Genomic DNA, 19,060 nt, shown 5'->3' on the forward strand with positions numbered 1-19,060 from the left:
GCACTGAGCACCGCATGCAGGGAGGCGGGGTGGGCGACCTCGGGGCCAGGCTGGGCACTGCACGCCAGGGGAGGTCGTATCGAGGTCCTAGCCTGGAAATCTCTGGGCCCTCGTGCCCGCGGGGGCAATGCAGACCGAGGGCACCGCTCGCCCATGGGCACCTGTCCGCGCCTAGGTATCTGCGCGGCGAGCGCACAGAAACCACCTGCTCACCAAGCCCTGATGTTTTGCGCAATATTCTGAGGTCGTTCTCAATTCTCCCTACCAATCGCCTGGGTCGAGGAATTGAAGGACGCCCAAGAATTAGTGTAGTTTTGATGTTGGGCAAACCCAAGCACAGAGGGCTTGCTATTCGGGTCTCTGGCGGGGCAAGCTCTGCCCATTAAGGGGTTCAGCTGTTGCAAAAATAATTGGTAATAATGTCAAGAAACTACAGAAGTTTGCCTCCACAGTCAAGATGTGGGTCTTTGAGGAAACAGTGAATGGGAGAAAACTGACAGACATCATAAATAATGACCATGAAAATGTCAAATATCTCCCTGGACACAAGTTGCCAGAAAATGTGGTCGCAGTCTCCAATCTCAGCGAGGCTGTGCAGGATGCAGACCTGCTGGTGTTTGTCATCCCCCACCAGTTCATTCACAGGATCTGCGATGAGATCACTGGCAGAGTACCCAAGAAAGCACTGGGGATCACCCTCATCAAGGGCATAGACGAGGGCCCTGAGGGACTGAAACTCATTTCTGACATCATCCGGGAGAAGATGGACATTGACATCAGTGTGCTGATGGGCGCCAACATTGCCAGCGAGGTGGCTGCGGAGAAGTTCTGTGAGACCACCATTGGCAGCAAAATCATGGAGAATGGCCTTCTCTTCAAAGAACTTCTGCAAACTCCCAATTTCCGAATAACTGTGGTTGATGATGCAGACACGGTTGAACTTTGTGGTGCTCTTAAGAACATTGTGGCTGTAGGAGCTGGGTTCTGCGATGGCCTCCTCTGTGGAGACAACACCAAAGCCGCCGTCATCGGCCTTGGCCTCATGGAAATGATCGCTTTCGCCAGGATCTTCTGCAAGGGCCAGGTGTCCACAGCCACCTTCCTGGAGAGCTGCGGGGTTGCCGACCTGATAACCACCTGCTACGGAGGGCGGAACTGCAGCGTGGCAGAGGCATTCGCCAGAACGCGGAAGACCATTGAAGAATTGGAGAAGGAGATGCTGAATGGGCAGAAGCTCCAAGGACCTCAGACTTCTGCTGAAGTATACCGCATCCTCATACAGAAGGGACTCATGGATAAGTTTCCATTGTTTACTGCCGTGTATCAGATCTGCTACGAAGGCCGACCTGTCTCAGAGATGCTGTCCTGTCTCCAGAGCCATCCAGAGCACATCTAACAGGAATCACATAAGGGGCTGGAGAAAGTCCTGCCTCTCCCTTCAGTCTTTTGGGTTCTTATGAAAACCAACACTTGGCAACAAGAGATTTGCCCGATTGTGCTCCCAACACGGACATGTATGAATTGTTACAGGTTCGTTTTTGAATTACGAGAGGCAGTTCCTTGGCTCAACTGTACAGGGCAACAACTAAACACACATGTGGGCATGTGTGTTCATTTCTCATTGTGTGGGTGTTTCTACTAATCAATATTATACATCCTTTTTAAAGATCACATTTGAAATTCCCCACTGTGGTACTCTATAAGTTTGGGACTATCTCAGCTAAATTTTTTAGATGTACTTCATATGTATTTGAGTGGATGAATTATTATTTTTTCTCCTTCTTTTGATGATAAATTTAACCAGCATTAAAATGGTTGGTAGGATGAGGAAGGGAATGTGTTCAAAGATCACTGTATTTAACATTTAAACACTATCTCAAACAGCATAATTAACTTACTTTGATTGTGGGTTGGTGGGTTTTTTTTTTTTTTTTTACAATTAGATAATCCACTTATATACTTCCCCTCTTGCTGCAGTTTTCTGAATTTTTAGCCTTCTTTCTCTTCATTAGCTGCCAGAATGTGCTTTTGTAAAGATTTTAGCAGTGGGAGAAGACAGAAAATTCACTGGATTTTCCTGCTGTGACTGACGTTCTTCTGATTAACAGACACTACCTACTCTGTGCTAGCTGGTGCTTTTATGCAAACATTTCTTAAGTCCCCCAGATCCTCTGAGAGGGTGCTGCTATTATTCCTCTTGTAAGATGCAGTTGCTATACCTGGTCATCTGGGTGTGTGGGAACAGAGCCAGGAATGGAGTGTGGCACTCTCTACCTGCCAACATGTGGGACCTTTTAAGATACTACTAGGCTTTTCTGGCCTCCAGCTACTTGGTTGTGGCAAGTGTCCTATGCAACCTTTCCTGAGGTCACAGGAGGACATCCTGACACTGAGATGTGTGGGGGTCAAGGTCTTGATGATTGCCACACCAGGTGTGGTCCATGGTCGGGTAGTATCTGCTTCACTCTTTGGAATTCAGTTTCCCAGGTCCTGCCCTGGACCCCTGCGTGCTGTCTCTGCTTCAGTACACCTCTGTGTGTTTCTGATGCTCACTCTAATTTGAGAACCACTACTTTCAAAAATGTATTTCATCCTGGCCTGTCACAACATTGTGTTCCACAGGAAGCAAGCATCCTGGACTCCAGAGGTTGTTCCAGGAGTACAGGAGACCTGGGGGAAGCAGCATACGTCCATCCCTCTTGAAGGTGTAGAATGTATGTTAGTGTCAAGGGAAGCTATTTGCTTATCCTGGTGAGTCCCAAACATGTTAGGCTTAGGGAGATGCTTTAAGGAAACTAGCCAAAGTTTCCAGGGAACACTGTTACAGGCTGAGGTGACTTTAGGACAGCTCGAGTGGATCCTTTGTTCTCTGCAAGCAATGAGCATGAATAGCTAGCTACCTGTGGAATTGTGAGTTCTGAACTTTTGCAGTTCTGGTCAGCCATGAATCTTTTATGGAGCTTTAAGGTGACACTGTCGAGTACAACCAAGTCTACTTGTCAGCCTCACTTAAATGCACATCATGTGGGATAAGTGCTTTTAATTTTAGAATTAGAATGGAATGACTGTACCCCTAAAAATGAGATTGGTTTCAGAATACCATTCCACAGTTACCTTATATAGTATTCCATAAGTATTAAAAGAACCTTATGAATGTCATTTATATATTCATGAATTTTTAGTTACTTTGTGAGATTTTTTTTTGCCCCACCCCACCCGACCCCAACCCTAGTTTGAGGGGTTATTATTCCCTTCTTTCTTTTGTTCTTCTATAACTGAAATGATTGTAGAATTGATTTCTGTGGGAATTTTAAAAGCTATCTAAAACACTTCTGGGGCCTTTTTCAGCCTCATACACAGAAGTACATGGAAGCACACACAATGCTACAGGTTTCAGCAGTTTTAATGCCACTGTTAAATCAATTTTGGGGTCTCCTGATAAATCTTTTTTAAAGTTTGTACATAGGTAACAAAGAGTTACTTTTTAAGATATAAAAAGGGCTGTAAGCTAATTGTGGTGTCTACTAAGTAGGATCATGTGCTGGGAAGATTTGGGATTTTGTGTTTTCCCATCTGCATTCGGCCTCCTCTGGGTTTTGAACCTGAATGTTTTTTTCTTTCCAAATCCCCTCTTACTGGAGCTGGGCATTGTGGCACATGCCTATCATCCCTGCACCTTGGGAGGCTGAGGCAGGAGAGTCATGAGTTCAAAGCCAGCCTCAGCACTTAGCAAGGCCCTAAGCAACTTAGCAAGACCCTGTCTCTAAATAAAATGTATAAAAAGGGCTGGGGATGTGGCTCAGTGGTTCAGTGCCTCTGGATATACTCCCTGGTACAAAAAAAAAAAATATCCCTCCTTACCGCTCTGAATTCTGCTGACCATACCTCTTGAACATACTTATGATAATCTACACATTATGGGAAAAGGTAAATTTTATATAAGTTTATGCTTTGCTACTTATAGATATTTATTACTCTACAAGTCATCTATTTTTGTAACCACCTGTGGTCCGTCCTTTATTTTAATTCACACTTCTTACTAATGATGGTGATAGGAAGGGAGGCACCAAAATGAAGAAAGTTCATTTCTACTATTTCAGCCAATCTTTGAATGTAAAAACTACCCTGTGGCCTTGCTGTGGTCCACCCTGCCTGGTGTGGAACAGATGCCTGTCTTGACCCCCACCCTCGGGATGGAGTGGAGCTCCCTCTCTGGTCCTTTCCTCTCGCCCTTACCTGTGGGGTTGGCCTGCGGAGGGTGTTCTGGGGAGGTGCTAGTGTGCAAAGCGAACTTGAGTATTCCCACTGGTTCTGATCTGCTGCCCATTTACTTACACGTGGACTGTATTTGTTTACAGACGGTAGGTGGATGTATGATTTAAATCTTGGTTTAATAAACACTTAACCCCTCCAAAAAAAAAATCTTTCAATTTCTTTCTTTAGTGTTCTGTAGTTTTCATTGTAGAGGTCTTTTACCTCTTTTGTTAAGTTTATTCCCCAGGATTTTATTGTATTTTTTGAAGCTATTATGAATGCGGTAGTTTTCATAGGATTCATCACTGATTATCTATTTCTTGGTATGTATAAAAAATGCTGAAAAATTGGGCTGGGGTTGTGGCTCAGTGGTAAAGTGCAATGTGCTTGCCTAGCACGCTTGAGGCACTGGGTTTGGTCCCTAGCACCACATAAAAATAAAAACAAATAAAATAAAGGTATTGTGTGCATCTATAACTAAAAAATATGTTTAAAATGCTGAAATGTTTGAGACTTACAGTAGGTAAAATTTTAAAAAAGTTTTTAATACGTTAATTTTTATTTATTTATTCTTATGTGGTACTGAGATTAAACCCAGGGCCTTGCACATGCTAGGTGAGTGCTCTACTGATGAGCCGCAACCCCAGCCCAACAGTAGGTAAATCTTATTAAAATAAAATACAGAGGATCATAAAATCTGTAATGTGAATATCTTTGTAATGGATTGAACCCCATGGATTACTTCTTCTGGATAAAATTTTGGATTTCTGCCATGGAAATTGGACACACAGATCATTGAGGTGACATGTGACAGATACATGTGCAGTGATGGATGAGAATGTTTCTTTAAAGAAAACTGTTCATTGCTAGGCCTCTCGGGAGCTCAGTGCTGTTAGAATCCCCAGGAGGGAATGAGGCTGACTTGGAGATCAGAGAGGGGCAACTGCTCTGATATGGTTAAAGTGGATTGGCTGTTGGCTCCCTGAGAATTTTGGAATGAAGAGAGTAAAACCTTTGTCTGTTTCTGTTTCTTCTGCAAGGGCCATTCCATGTGCTGATTTTCAGTTGAGATGAGAGGCCATACTTCCTCCTGGGATATAGGGAAAATTGTTTTCTGGGTCCTCTTCTGGCGTGGAGAAGAAGGTGGTAGGTTTGGGAGTGAGGATGTGAGATGTGTGTGGTTCTGGACCTGAGCCACAGAAGAGGGTAGTGTTTGTGTTAAAAATTGCAATTGGACCACATAGTTGAACAAGGGCTGGTTCTGGGAAAGTTATGAGATTCTTCAGCCTGAGATTGAACTGGGGAACAGTCAGAGATTTTGTTAATATAACAGCTTTAGATTGTGCAGAGAAGGACCTCTTAGAGACCCAGGCAGTAGCCACTGAGGACTCACTTTGCAGAGAGGGAAGGCTCCAGAACAGCTAGCTGTATGCTCCAAAGGGTCCCCCAAGGCCTTGTGGTAAGAGAAATACTGTAGGTATTCTGGTTTCCCTTTTGTGCTCCAGAACGGGTGTGCACTGGTATGTCTCTTGCCTCCCAGTGACTTCAACATTTTCCCCAGAGAATCCAGGTAGTGGTCTGGGGTCATTGGTTTGAAAGAGGACTCATTCTTAGCATTTTCATCCACATTTTTAATTCTTCTCTTTGGGTGATTAGCATCTCTAGCAGTTTCTGGATATGAGGTTCGATGAAAGAGAGGCCCCCAACCTCTACTTGCTGGTATGTGAGGTCTCCCCAGAATTTGAGGTTTGGGCTATTTTATAAAATAAATGATAGACTATTTTGAAGTATAGTCCCCTCATTATGCTCTATAGTAAAAAAACATTACTTTATCTATTTGGGTACCCATTAATTGATAAATATTTTTTTTGATACTAGAAATTAAATCCAGGGATCTTAACCACTGAGACAAATTTGCAGCTCTTTTCATTTATTTGTTTTTCAGACAGATTCTCACTAAGATGCTCAGGACTTCACAAGTTGCTGAGACTGCCTTTGAACTTGTAACTCTAGTGTCTCAGCCTCCCAAGCTGCTGGCATTAAAGGTGAGTGCCACTGTACCTAGTGACAATTAACTTTTTTAAAAAATAATCTTAGTCAGAAGAAAAAGTGCCAAGAGTTTAATATTTCAAACCAATTTGTACAATTATGTCAACTTAATTTTAACGCACTTCTTGATATTTTGCAAGGTGTGAGGTTCACTTTGGAACCTAGGGACATGCAGTTTGCTAAATCAGGACCAGATTTTAAGATGTGAAATTGGCATGCAATTTTAAAGGACTCGTGTGAGAGCTACCACTTACTTTTAGCATTTCTTTTTAGGAAAATGTTATAGTTTGCAGCTGGAATGTCCCTCAAAGACTCATGTGTTAGTTACTTTGTCTCCTGTTGATGGCACTGTTGGGAGGTGGTGAAGACTTTAGGAGGTTGTGGCCCCCTTGGAGTTGGGTCACTTGGGGGTGTGCCTTTGAAGTTTTATTTTGTCCCTGGTGTTTCTCTGTCCTGGCCATGAGGTGAACAACTTTATTCTGCCATACCCTCTGACCATGATGTTTTGCCTCACCAGAGGCCCAGAACCAATGGAGCCATGTGACTATAGATGAAAACCTCTGAAGTCATTAGCCCAAATCTTTTCTCCTCTAAGTTTTTCTCAAGTATTTTATCACATCAACAGAAAGCTGAATAATGCAGAAAAAATGTGTTTGACATTTTGGATTATTGGGTGAGCTATGAGTTTAGAAATGTGAATTTCTAGATATATTATAAAGTTGATTTAAGTATTCACTGTGTAATATTATGTACCATATCTAGCCTAGGAAATAAGATGGAGACTATGACAATTTTAATTCTTGAAATACTTCTAAAGGAAATTATTTTAAAAGAAAGACATTCTTTCTCTAAATTTTCAGTGTCAGTTTTTTCTACAATACTCACAATGATTCTGATAAAAACAAATGGAAGTGCTCATTTAAATATTAAAGTTGATGTTGCCAGATAAAGATATAGGAATCGAAGCTTATATGAAAATGTGACAGCATAAAAGAGACCAAAACCAAACAAGCAAAGTAGGTTGACACACAGTTCACATATCCAGATTTATTCTGGATATTTTACATTTTTTCAGACCCCCAAATGTTGCAAGGCAGAGGGTTTTTATAAACACAGCAACAGCATTATCCCAAAGTAGTGTGCTATAATTGTACACTATGGAGGTAGAATTATAGATTGGATATATTAGCGTTGGGATCTGGAATGTCCTACAAAAGTCCATGAAGTAAAGGCTTGGTTCCCAGGGTGGTGCTTTTGGGGTCTGATGTATTCTGTAGGAGATTGGGGCCTAGTGGGAAGTCTTTAGGTTACCAGGGGTGTCCTCTTAGAGAGGATTTTAAGACCCCATTCTCTGCCTCTCTTTTTCTTCCTGGCTTTGAGGCTAGTTGTTTTGCTTGGACAACTGTCTTTCCATGATCAGTTGCATGCCATCAGACACCTAAAAACAATAGATGTGATCAAGCATGAATTACAAAACTGTGAGCCAAAATATACCTTTTCTCTTTATTAGCCTGATGCAGTCTCATTTGTTGATTCTTGTATTATTTCCTGAGAGAAGGCTGGAGTTCTATTCAGGAAGTACTTGCCTGTTCCACTGTCTGAAGTGTTTCCCCTGGGTTTTCTTCTAGTCTTTTCAAAGTTTCAGGTATTTATTAAGGTTTTTGATTCATTTTGAGTTGACAGAAGTGAGAGATAGGGATCTAGTTCCAATCTTCTACATACGGGTATTTAGTTTTCCCAGCATTGTTTGTTAAAGGGGCTGTCTTTTCTCCAGCACCTGGTTTTGTCAACTTTGTCAAAAATCAAATGGCTGTGGTTGTGTGGGTTTCTTTCTGTGCCATCTATTTCATTCCATTGTTCTACATGACTGCTTTTATGCTAGGACCATGCTGTTTTTTGTTACTATGGCTCTGCAGGATATTTTGAAGTTGAGTATTGTGAAGTTTCCAGCATTGCTATGTTTATTCAGGATTATTTTTGCTATTCAGGGTCTTTTGTTCTTCCATTTGAGGATTTTTGTTTCATAGTTCTGTAAAAAATGTTGTTAGTTTGATGGTGCTTTCATTGACTCTCTGTAATGAATGATTAATAACAATGATATTTTAGAAAATTCAATTTGTAAAACAATGAAGAGAGTCATGCTAATCAGGCCCTCTGGCTGCTGGATATGTTCCTATGTTCCCTTTTGCCAGATGTGCTAGGCTCTGGCCACCTGGCTCTAGCCAGTTATTCGTTCCTTGTTCACCCTGCCTGGCCTCAGGCTTCCAGGCTCCACGCCTCTTGGGGCTTGGGGATGACACACTTATGCATATTCTGGCAGGCCACCAGTGGATGTCCTGTGCTCACAGCCAGTAGACTCTGTGTCCTGGCATGAGGGCTGCTCCAGGAAGCTGGTGTGAGGCGGGCAGGGTATTTGCCAGCATAATCAGCTGGACTTGTGGCATAGTGAGGTCCAGTGGTTCTTGTTGATGTGGCTCTTCGTCAAGGCTCTGGTCATGGTGGGCATGTACCTGACAGCAGTAGGCACTGGCAAGGGCCTGATCCCCACTGCAGTAGTGAGCAGAGTCCAAAGAGGAGCAGTGCCCAAAGTCCTATGTGTGCACTGCTTTCTTCTATCCTGAGGCTGAACAGCTAGTGGGACCAGTGACAGGCAGCCTGGGTGATTTCCCTGAACCATGAGGCCAAAATGAGAAGGGGCCCCATGCAGCTGTCCTTCCAGCAAGATCAGTGGCCTCAGCTCTAAGAGCTGGCACAAGCATGGTTTAGTCAGCCCAGAATATGGTGGCCTGTCACGTGTTGGCCTGTCACATGGTGAACAAGACCTTTCATATGGAAATCCATATGCAATAAAATGAAATTAAACCCCTATCTCTCACCATGCACAAAACTCAACTCAAAGTGGATTGAGGACCTAGGAATTAATCCAGGAGACTTTGCATGAAATAGAAGAAAAAGTAGGCCCTAATCTTCATCATGTGGTATTTGGTCCCAATTTTCTTAATAAGACTCCTACAGCACAAGAATTAAAACCAAGAATCAATAAATGGGATGGATTCAAACTAAAAAGTTTCTTCTCAGCAAAAGAAACAGAGAGCTTACATCTTTGGAAGCAAATTTTTACCCCTCACACATCAGATAGAGCACTAATTGTTAGATGGCCCTTGTTCTGAATCTGAGCCACTGGTGGGGCCAAAGATAAAGATAGGTTGGAGTCAAAGTCTGAGGTTGGACTACATGGTGGAGCAAGGGCTGAGACAAAAAATTGCCATGAAGGTTCCTTAGTTTGAACTTGTACTGAGATGGAATTAGAGAGTCTACTGAATAAAATGAAAAAATGCTTAGTGGGGGTCCCTATAGTAGGCACAAGAGCTTTGCTGTTTAGAAGGTCCCCAGAAAAGCTGACAACATTTGTGCTGTAAGTGGTTTCCCAAAACTTGGGGTAAAAAAGCAGCTGAGAAAAAGAAAGCTGCTGTGTTTTTCCTTTTGTTTTCCACAAGGGTTGTGGGGTGGTGGTGTCCTGCTCATTGCCCAGTGACATTACTGTGTTCCACAGAGAATAAAAGGAGTCATCTAACATATTTTTGTTTTCAACATACAAATTTTCAGTTCTGTTCTTTTGCTCATCAGTATCTCCTGCAGTTTCTGGACAACAGAGTTAATGAAAGAGGTACCTTCAGTCTCTTCCTGAAAGTGTGCATGGCTTTCATAGAATGTGTCCTCTGGTGGGTGGGAAACATGATCTCTCTGGTATTCACTGTGTGAATAATTGGAGAACATGAAACTCTGGCAGCCATCTGCTACCAGGAGAGGGATGAGATGGGACAGGTGGACAGAACATGGCCTGAGATTGCTGGGACAGGAGATGGCAATGGAACAGAAGAAGGTGATGAGACAGGAGATGGTGATGGGACAGGAGAAGCCTATGGGTTAGGTTCCTGATGGCGATGGGACAGGAGAAGGCAATTGGAAAAGAAATGGCAATAGGAAAATGTTATAGTTCGGATGTGAGATATCCCCCAAAAGCTCATGTGAGAGACAGTGCAAGAACAATCAGAAGAGATGATTGAGTTGTGAGATTATTAACCCAGTCAGTGATTAACTGAGTGTTAACTGAAGTGGTAGGGTGTGGCAGAAGTGAGTGATTTATTGGGGTGTGGTTATATGGTATAACTGGAAAGTGGACTCTCTCTCTGCTTTCTGATCACCATGTGAGCTGCTTTCCTCTGTCACACTCTTCTGCCATGATATTCTGCATCACCTCGAGCCCCAGGGAATGGAGCCAGACTTCTATAGACTGAGACTTCAGAAACTGTGAACCCACAAATAAACCTTTTCTTCTTTACAGTTCTGATCAGTTCCTTTAGGCACAGCAGCAAAAAAGCTGATTAAAACAGATAACATCATGTTTCATAGAACATTTTAAAAGCTTCTAGTTAAGACTTCATTTGGTTCAGATTTTTTTTCATTCAAGTTAGTTCTTGATTGATTATCTCAATCTAATTATTCTTGGCCTAATTGCATGGAAATTACTTTCCTTCATGGTGGAAATGACAGTGAGGAACTAAATAGGAATAGTTACAGTATTTGTTTCTGATACTAAGTGAAACACTGTGCTCACCTTTGCAAGTTTATGATTCTTATACATGTTAAACTGTGCTCATAGTTTGGGTTGCTAAAATCCAAAAGAATCATCTGCAAAATGAACTTCCCATCATGTGATAGTTGTGCTCGGTTCCAGTAGAGCAGGTTTGCTGACATTTTAAAGCACCTGTCCTGGTCATGAATCATAGCTAATCTCCATTTCTCATGACCTTTCTTTGAAATTATGTCTTTGATGGGAAGGCCAGAACCTGCTGCAGCTAAAACTCTGAAGTTCTTTCCTTAAAATACTCCTTTACATGGAAGGAGATAGGAAATAAGCTCAATGGAACTCAAGTTACTGGTGGTAGTTACTTAACTTCAGAATATTCTGGTGACCTATTTGAGGCACCCTGATGCACACTCCAGGGAAAATCTTCTGGCACAGGCCTCTGCTCATGAGGCCTGAGGCTCTCAGTGGTGGCTCTAGGTCAACTGGACACTTGTGCCTCATGGTCACATGCTCAGGTCCTCACTGCCCCTGGCTCAGGACACAAAGACAGAGTCTGGGTGAGTAAATAATAGGAAAACAGTAGCTGGAACATACCAGCATTCTCTAGAGGGAAAAATGGTAGAATAATGGTCGTGTTATTGAGGGTACATCTCTGAAGATACTAGGTTTCTAGAACTGTAAAAATGGAATGGAAATAAAGTGAAATGACAATAAGGAATAGGATAGATTTTACTTGAAGATGCAGAAGTGTATCAAAAACTCCTGTAGAAACCAAGAACTCTCTAAGGTGAACTAGAATGAAACTAAGGAAACCATGCCCAACTGTTCCCACAGAGGGGGTCTGCCATACCCTCATGGTGTCCTTGTCTTGATGAGAAGGGGCTGACTTTTGACTTTAGGGCCCCTGAGGAGAGAACAGTATCGTTAGAACATACTGAACCCCCAGTAGATTATGTGCTATGACAGAGCTGGGCTCAGAGCCAGAGGACTCAGGGCACAGACGAATTCAGGTCATCACCATTCCTTTGTCCCCTGACTGGAGCAGGTCAGAGTAGGAGTGGCCTAGGGATGGGTAGTGGCCTAGGGCATGGCCTGTCTGGATGTGGCTCTTAGGATGCATCAAAGCCTTGTACCAGGGACTGATTCCACCAATTTACTCTGACCTCTGAGCTTTGGCTCCCATCACCTACAGGTCCTCTGCACCTGGTCACAGCCACCCTGAGTAGCCTGCACATGGATGACCAGGACCTCATGGGAGTAGCTGGGATCTTGGGCTTAGTGAATACAGAAAGTAAGAATGGTCACCACAGCCTCCAAGGGCCCAGAATATGGATACAGAGAATGGCTGATAGGCAGTGGGTCTCAGTCATTAAAGCTGGGCTCTGCCAGGACACTAGGATCAGGCCCCGGTAATCTTGATGAAAAAGAGACGCACAGTTTCTTCAGCTCTCCAGGCCTCTCCACCAACACTCTGTAGCTCCTCACTGGAGTAATATAGGATGCCACAAGTTCAGCAGCCTCTGCACAGCAGCCCCTCAAATCTACTGCTGGAAACATCGGATTATCCTCCTGCCACCAGAGACCAGAACAAGCCCATTCTGAGAGGAGTTTTCTGGGCTCAGGGAAATCACCTCTTAGAGTGTCTCTAACTGTTTTCTAAGGACAAATCCAGGTCACCTCTGGCCTTAAGTTCCCACTTCCCATGGAATCCATTTATGCCCTCATGCATTATTTAGAGACATATTCCAAGTGCCTGATTCTGGCACACAGCTTTCCATGACCTTGTACTTAGGGGAAGGGGTGTGACCTGAGTAAATAAATAAATGCTGTGGATAGCAGTGGGCCAGGAAGGGACATGGACTAAGAAGAACAGACCCAGCTCTCCTGGGGAACATGGAAGACCTTTGAGATGGGCTCTCAAGGATAAGCCCATTCAGAAGGGAAGGATACCTGTAGCACTGGGGAGTGGGCATTCCAAGCACAGGGAACTCAAGCAGGGTTTCTGGGAAGGAAGAGCATCCAGAATGGTTCTGGAAAAAACCCAGTATAGGTTGAGTGCCATGGGGGAGGGTCATGGTGAGAGTGAGGCCACAAAGGCTCCCAGGGACCATATCTTGCAAGACTTTGAGGTACTGGGTGAGAACCTGAGGTGGTTCTAACCAGGTGAGTTGCACAGGAGGATTTTGAAGAAGGAATGGATCACTTGACTTTCTCTGCTTGGATTTTGGTTGCTCTGTAAACAATAAAGGGAGAAAAGAAGGGGGAGGGCAGGGAAGGATGTGGGCTTATTGATGAGGAGGGTATTGCAGAGAGGGTCTGTCAGTTCCCTTGTAAAAGCCAGTGATTATGGTCCCTCATTGTAGTTGCAGCTGAATGGTTGAGGGATTTGGGGTAATTTTGTGTTTTCTGTGCTGCACTATATAATTTATAATAGCAGAATATTATTTCTCTTTTAATTCACAATTTAATCCACTTTAACTATAGTGCCTAGTGTGTAGCAATTCCTCAACTTGTGGTATATTTGTATGTGTGCAGGGGTGGGGCAGGAAGGAGGTGGAAGGGAGAGACTGCTCACTTCTCTTAGTGGAAACTTCTTTCCTTTTGTTTTCTACTTTCTCACTTTACATTTGTAACTCCATGAATTCCACTCCATCTTTTCTGCACACCTTGTGTTTATGTGGATGCCTAGGATAATGTGTGGTTGCTCAGCTTCTGGGAAGTAGATGTGAGTCCAGATGCTTCTTTGCTGGTTCATATCATTCCTATTGTCCATATGCTATAAGTGTTTATCATGTTTCTAAACTAGTCAACAATCCAGAATTCAGTTCTTTTTTTTTTTATTTTTTAAATTTTTTTTTAAAGAGAGAGTGAGAGAGGAGAGAGAGAGAGAGAGAGAGAGAGAGAGAGAGAGAGAGAGAGAGAGAGAATTTTTAATATTTATTTTTAAGTTCTCGGCGGACACAACGTCTTTGTTGGTATGTAGTGCTGAGGATCAAACCCGGGCCGCACGCATGGCAGGCGAGCGCGCTACCGCTTGAGCCACATCCCCAGCCCCAGAATTCAGTTCTTGACTCTAATGAGATAAAGTGACATTTATACATTTGAGAAGATAATAACTAACACTGGACAAATAAGATGATTTCTCTAACTGGATGTTGGCTGCATTTTATTCATGTTTAAAATTTGTGATTCTCTAAACTATGGGTCAAAGTTGAGACTAGTGAAAACCTGTACAGGAAGGAATTTTTCAAGTCTGCACTTGGAATCTGCAGTTCTTCTGTTCAGAGGCAATGACATTACAAAGGAACAGAAGATCCTGAGGATTTTCCAAAGCAGAGAATGTCATTTGGGAGGACATGTTTACAGTGTCTCAGGGGTCTTGTTGGTGTCCTCCTTGTGCTTCCAGTTGGCTAAGGGGTTTCACATGAAAGAAGAATGATGTGGGGTTTTCTGTAGAAAATTCCTGTGAAAGGTCTCTGTTCAGTCTCTCTGGGAGTTATGAGTCCCAGTGGGAATTTAAATTGTGAATTAAAAGAGAAATAATTCTGTAGGGGTCTCTGTATGACAATCCTCCATGAGGTCAATGTGTATGTGTGAGATGTCTCTGTGCTATCTCTTGGTTCTAGCTAAGGAAATCTATAGGACATCTCTGTGGAGATGTTTCCCCAAGGTCTAGAACTCTGGGAGGTCTCTGTGAGAGATCACTGCATGAGGACCATGTGGCAGTGAAAGTTTGTTGTGGGAGACTCTGTGTTAGGTCTCTGAGGTCTCCCTTGGTACAAATCTCTGCCAGAGGTTCCTCTGGGAGGTCTGTGTGAGGGGTTCTGTGAGATCTCTGTGTGAGGACCCTGAAGTTCATGCTATTATCTGAGGGAGGTCCTTGTGTTTCTGTGACTGCTATGTTGGAGGTTCTGTGGTGGTCTCTGTGGCTATCTTTAAGTTGGGCCTGTGAAGGTCTATGTGTATGTAGGATTCTGTGACATGTCTGTTTGGGGGTCTCTGGGATGTCTCTTGATTGTTGGAATTACTTCCCCTCATAGATGACAAAGCTGGCAGAAGCAGAGAGCAACAGGACTTCCTCTCTCAGGCTTCTGGCTGTCCATCAGTATCACTGTCTGTGGCATTATCCCCTCAGGATCCCTGGGATCCACATCCAGCTCCTCTGCACTGAGAACCTGTCTCTGTGCTTTGAGAGAGCCTAGCAGAGCCAGATTCAAGGACCTGACTCTGTTCTAGCTCATTCTGTGCCTAAGTCTTTTCTTGATTTTAGGCCCACTCTGGGGTCTTCTCTGATCATAAAAGGCACAGGACCTGGCTCAGGGTTGGCTTGTAGGGCCTGTTCTCACACTGGGAGGGACTGCCTGGCTTTACATGTGGGGTACTTTCAGGCATTAGAACAGGAATATGCCTGTGCCATATGCCTTGGTGGCACTTTGTGGTATAGACCTCTCCACCAGGGAACAAAAATGGCAGAGGGCCTGGAGCAGTGCTGCTTCCCCAGATGGGCCACAGCATCAAACACTCAGTAGACATGGCTTTTTCTCTCCTACTGTGGGGCCTGCCTGCTTTTCCCATTTGGACAGGTCCTGGGAAGAAGCAGCTTATATTGGAAGACAAGTGCAGTCAGGGAAGTCTGCTGGTTGCCCCCTACCCAGCTTACCCCTCCCTTTTGGACAAGTCACTGCCCTCACATGATAAGTTCTAACTGAACCACCTCCTATTCTCTAGTCTGGGGATGGTAAGTTCTCGAAGCCCAGGGAATCTTGCTTTGTGACTCCAGGCTACTTCTTTGACCTTTTTAGGTCTCTGCCTTTCCACTGCAGAAGTGGTGCTAGGGCCATGTGTATGTATAAAGTCACCAAACTGGAAATCACAGCTAGAGTTCCCTAGTCCTAGCTACTCCAATTGCTAACTCATCCCTTCTATAATTAAAGAGGCAAAGCCATGAGGCCCTATTCAATATAATGTCAGAAAATGAATCTGCCCTATAAGAGGGTTTGCTTCCTCTCTAGGCTGTGTCATTGCTCAAGAGGCTTCTCTAGGTTTTTAGTCTGGGTGTGGCCAGGGTGAGTCCATAATGTCTCCTCCCTCAGGTTGGTGGCTGGTAATATCTTCCCATCTACCACACCATCTTGGTATCCCCATGTTACTCTGCCTCTTTCTTTGGCTCCATTTTAATTCTCCATATCCCATTTTCTGCCTGCTCTGCCCCACTGTCAGATGGTTAGTGGATGCGTATTTGTGTCAGCTGTAAGGAATTTTGAGGGATGGTGAGCTGCAAGTGGCAGCCCTTAGTAGCCAACTCACAGTTCCCATCCAGACACTCACACACCAATCTACAATCTCCATTCTGGACACCGCTCTGGAAAGTGAGGAAGGCAGAAGCAGAAGCAGGTGGCATGGCCATGGCATGCACCCTGAGCTAAAAGGAGCTGGAAGGCTCATCTCCATGTTAGGCTCCATAAGGCAGGGATTCTCAGAGCAGGTGTCCTCTGATTCCCACCAAGGTATCCACCATCCAGAACTCTCCAGCCACGTCTGAACTCAGGGTATGGATACTACCCCTCTCTCCCCAACTTTCCTGAACATGGGAAGCTACTAAGTTCCAGATAACCCTGTACTCCAATCCCTACAGCCTCACAAAGTTCAGGATAGAGGAAAGGCTATTTTATTTAGACTTTAGGGCGGGGTCCTTGTGGGATTGCCCCATATTGAGGAGTCCCAAAGGCATTGTATTACTTCTGTAACGATCAAGTCATGAATTCTTAAGACATAACAGGGGGATCTGACCTAAGGGTGGGTACTCAATGCCACTGTCACCTCCCTGCATGTCCAGTCTCTTCTACAAACCAGAATAATGAAGAACAGACATGACCACCTTTCCTATGACCCAGCAAAACACTGATTTTAAAAAAATGTTATTAAGCAATTGTCACCTCATTAGGAAAAAGCCTTTATCAAACAAATGTTGGGCTCACATGAGGACAGTTTTTCTCAGTATGGTTTTTATTATGGGAAAAACTTCTTCCCAGTAGGACAAGAGTGAAAAGCATGCTGATGTTGATGAGACAACAAACATTTCTTTAGAGCATAGTGCCTTGGACTGTGGACATTGTGGTCTAACATACCTGCCACCCTGGTCCTCTGCTGGCAGGGGCTGGGAAGAGATGTAAACTCCTTGAGCAGCAAGGCCTTCTTGTTGTCCTTGTTTCTGATCCACCTGTTCAGAAGATGGCTATGTACCTTGGACTGGCCTGGTGACCAGGAATGATAGCACCCATCACTCTCTTTTGTTTTGGGGAGGAGGAACCCCTAGAATAATGGGATTGTCTACTCATAGGGGCCTGGAGTACCTCTTTAATTATGTTTTTCTTTGAGGCAGAATGTTCATGATGAAACTTCATTATGATCCATCCAATGGTGGTCATGAGTGTCTGGGCTTCTGACACCCCATTGTCTTTAAGCAGTTGGCTTGTGAGTAACCCTTATATTTGGATATTAGTTGATGGGGTCATGATTTGCATAAGGAGTTTGCCTGCCCTTTGGCTTTACTGTGGAAAATATTCTGTAGAAAGTTTCTTATTTGTCCCCAAATTTTCTCTTTAAAAGAGCCTGCGAGGACTTGTCCCCCACAGTGTCTTCTTCCTTCATGACAGAGGGACAGAGGAACCCATTTCCTCTGCACAGGATTGCTTCCCTCCTGAAATCCTTTCTTCCTGTGCTTTTGACATGGGCCACACACTGTCCTCCCTCTTGGCAGTTGCTCTAATCATATTTCTTCTACTCTTCTATGAATCTTGGAGTTCAGGGATCTTGCATTTTTGCTGTCTTCACTGGTCAAGAGTCCATACAGCCCCTGAGAAGTTGATGAAATGCTACTGGTCATGCTTATGGAGCTGGACAATCTCTCCTGGGAAGCTAGGATGTCTGCAGCCAGAAGCACCTCAGGGGCACAGTTCTGATGAAACATGTCAGTGGTACAGTCTTGCAGGATGATGTCAGTAGCCTGTTCTTGAGGCTGGTTCTCTGGCTCAGTATATGATTTCAGGCATGAGTATTCTTGGCTATGTAAATTAGAACTTCTAAGAAGGGGAGGGTCTTTTACTGGTCCTCTGAGATTCTAAATTTCCCAGATGAATATCAACATTTAGGAAATTTGACATCTTTCTGATTCTCATGTTGATTCTCCAGTCAGAAGACTCCTTCTCCTCATCCTCTAGCTCTCTGATTTCTTCAGCTTCTAAAAATTTAAAAATACCTGAAGTGATAACATGCTGTGGCATGAGACTTGTGAGCTCAAACCTCCATTCCCCAGAGACTCATGTATCAATTTCTAGGCTTGGACTTGGTTCCAGCTATCTCTTGCAGATCCCAAGACAGTATCATTGTGCCAGATTCTGCCCACAAGAATGTAAGTGTGGGGCTGAGAGGGCAGGCTGCCCTTGTGTACAGTTGGAGAATCTGAAATCCCACAGTTGTCACCAGATGTAGTTCTGCTCAGGGACTCAAAAGAGGGTCCAGAAAGAGGACTTTTCTGGGTGGGAACTGGAGTTTTTGCTATCTCCTTAAACCCTGGACCTCTCTGAATGGATTTTCCCAGGACCCTGGCATTATGGGTAATGGAGTCAACCTTGGAGTTACAGGTGGCTGTAGAGGGAAGGGAAGGCTGTGGAGATGATGAAGCCACAGAGTTTCTCATCTTCAAGATATTTATGTGCTTAAGGACCTTGAGGGGTGGGCCCTACCTGTGCCTTACTCTTAGACTTTTAACACATGTCTTCGGCATCTGCACAGTGCCAACATCAAGGAAGGAGATCTCCTTGGAGGTGTTCCTGAAGGCTCCCCCACCTTTTAAGTTTGGTCCATTCCAAGTTACCTTCTGAGTCTTTGAACTTTCAGGTGGGACACAGACATGGTGTGTGCCAAGCCTGGAATTATAAACACTCACAGGAATCATGCCCTCTTGGATTATCACTGACCTCTTTGAACCAGTCTCGTACAGCAGAGCTGTTCTTGTCTGGAATCACTGAGTTCCAGGAAGACTCACAATTGTCCTTTGCCTGACTTGTCCTTGGGATGTTTTCCCAGGATTCTGTCAGATTCAGAAATGGGTATATATTGGGTGGTAGTCCATACTGATGTAGCATGAACCTCTTCTAAAGGTGT

General features: G+C 44.0%; 1 pseudogene; it reads left to right on the top strand.

Annotated features, from left to right (window-relative positions):
- The first annotated feature begins 285 nt into the window (after positions 1 to 285).
- Positions 286 to 1,673, top strand: LOC144370153 (glycerol-3-phosphate dehydrogenase 1-like protein pseudogene; annotated as a pseudogene).
- The last annotated feature ends 17,387 nt before the right edge of the window (positions 1,674 to 19,060 follow it).

The sequence above is a fragment of the Ictidomys tridecemlineatus genome, chromosome 13 (genome assembly GCF_052094955.1).
Source record: "Ictidomys tridecemlineatus isolate mIctTri1 chromosome 13, mIctTri1.hap1, whole genome shotgun sequence".
Taxonomy (NCBI): domain Eukaryota; kingdom Metazoa; phylum Chordata; class Mammalia; order Rodentia; family Sciuridae; genus Ictidomys; species Ictidomys tridecemlineatus.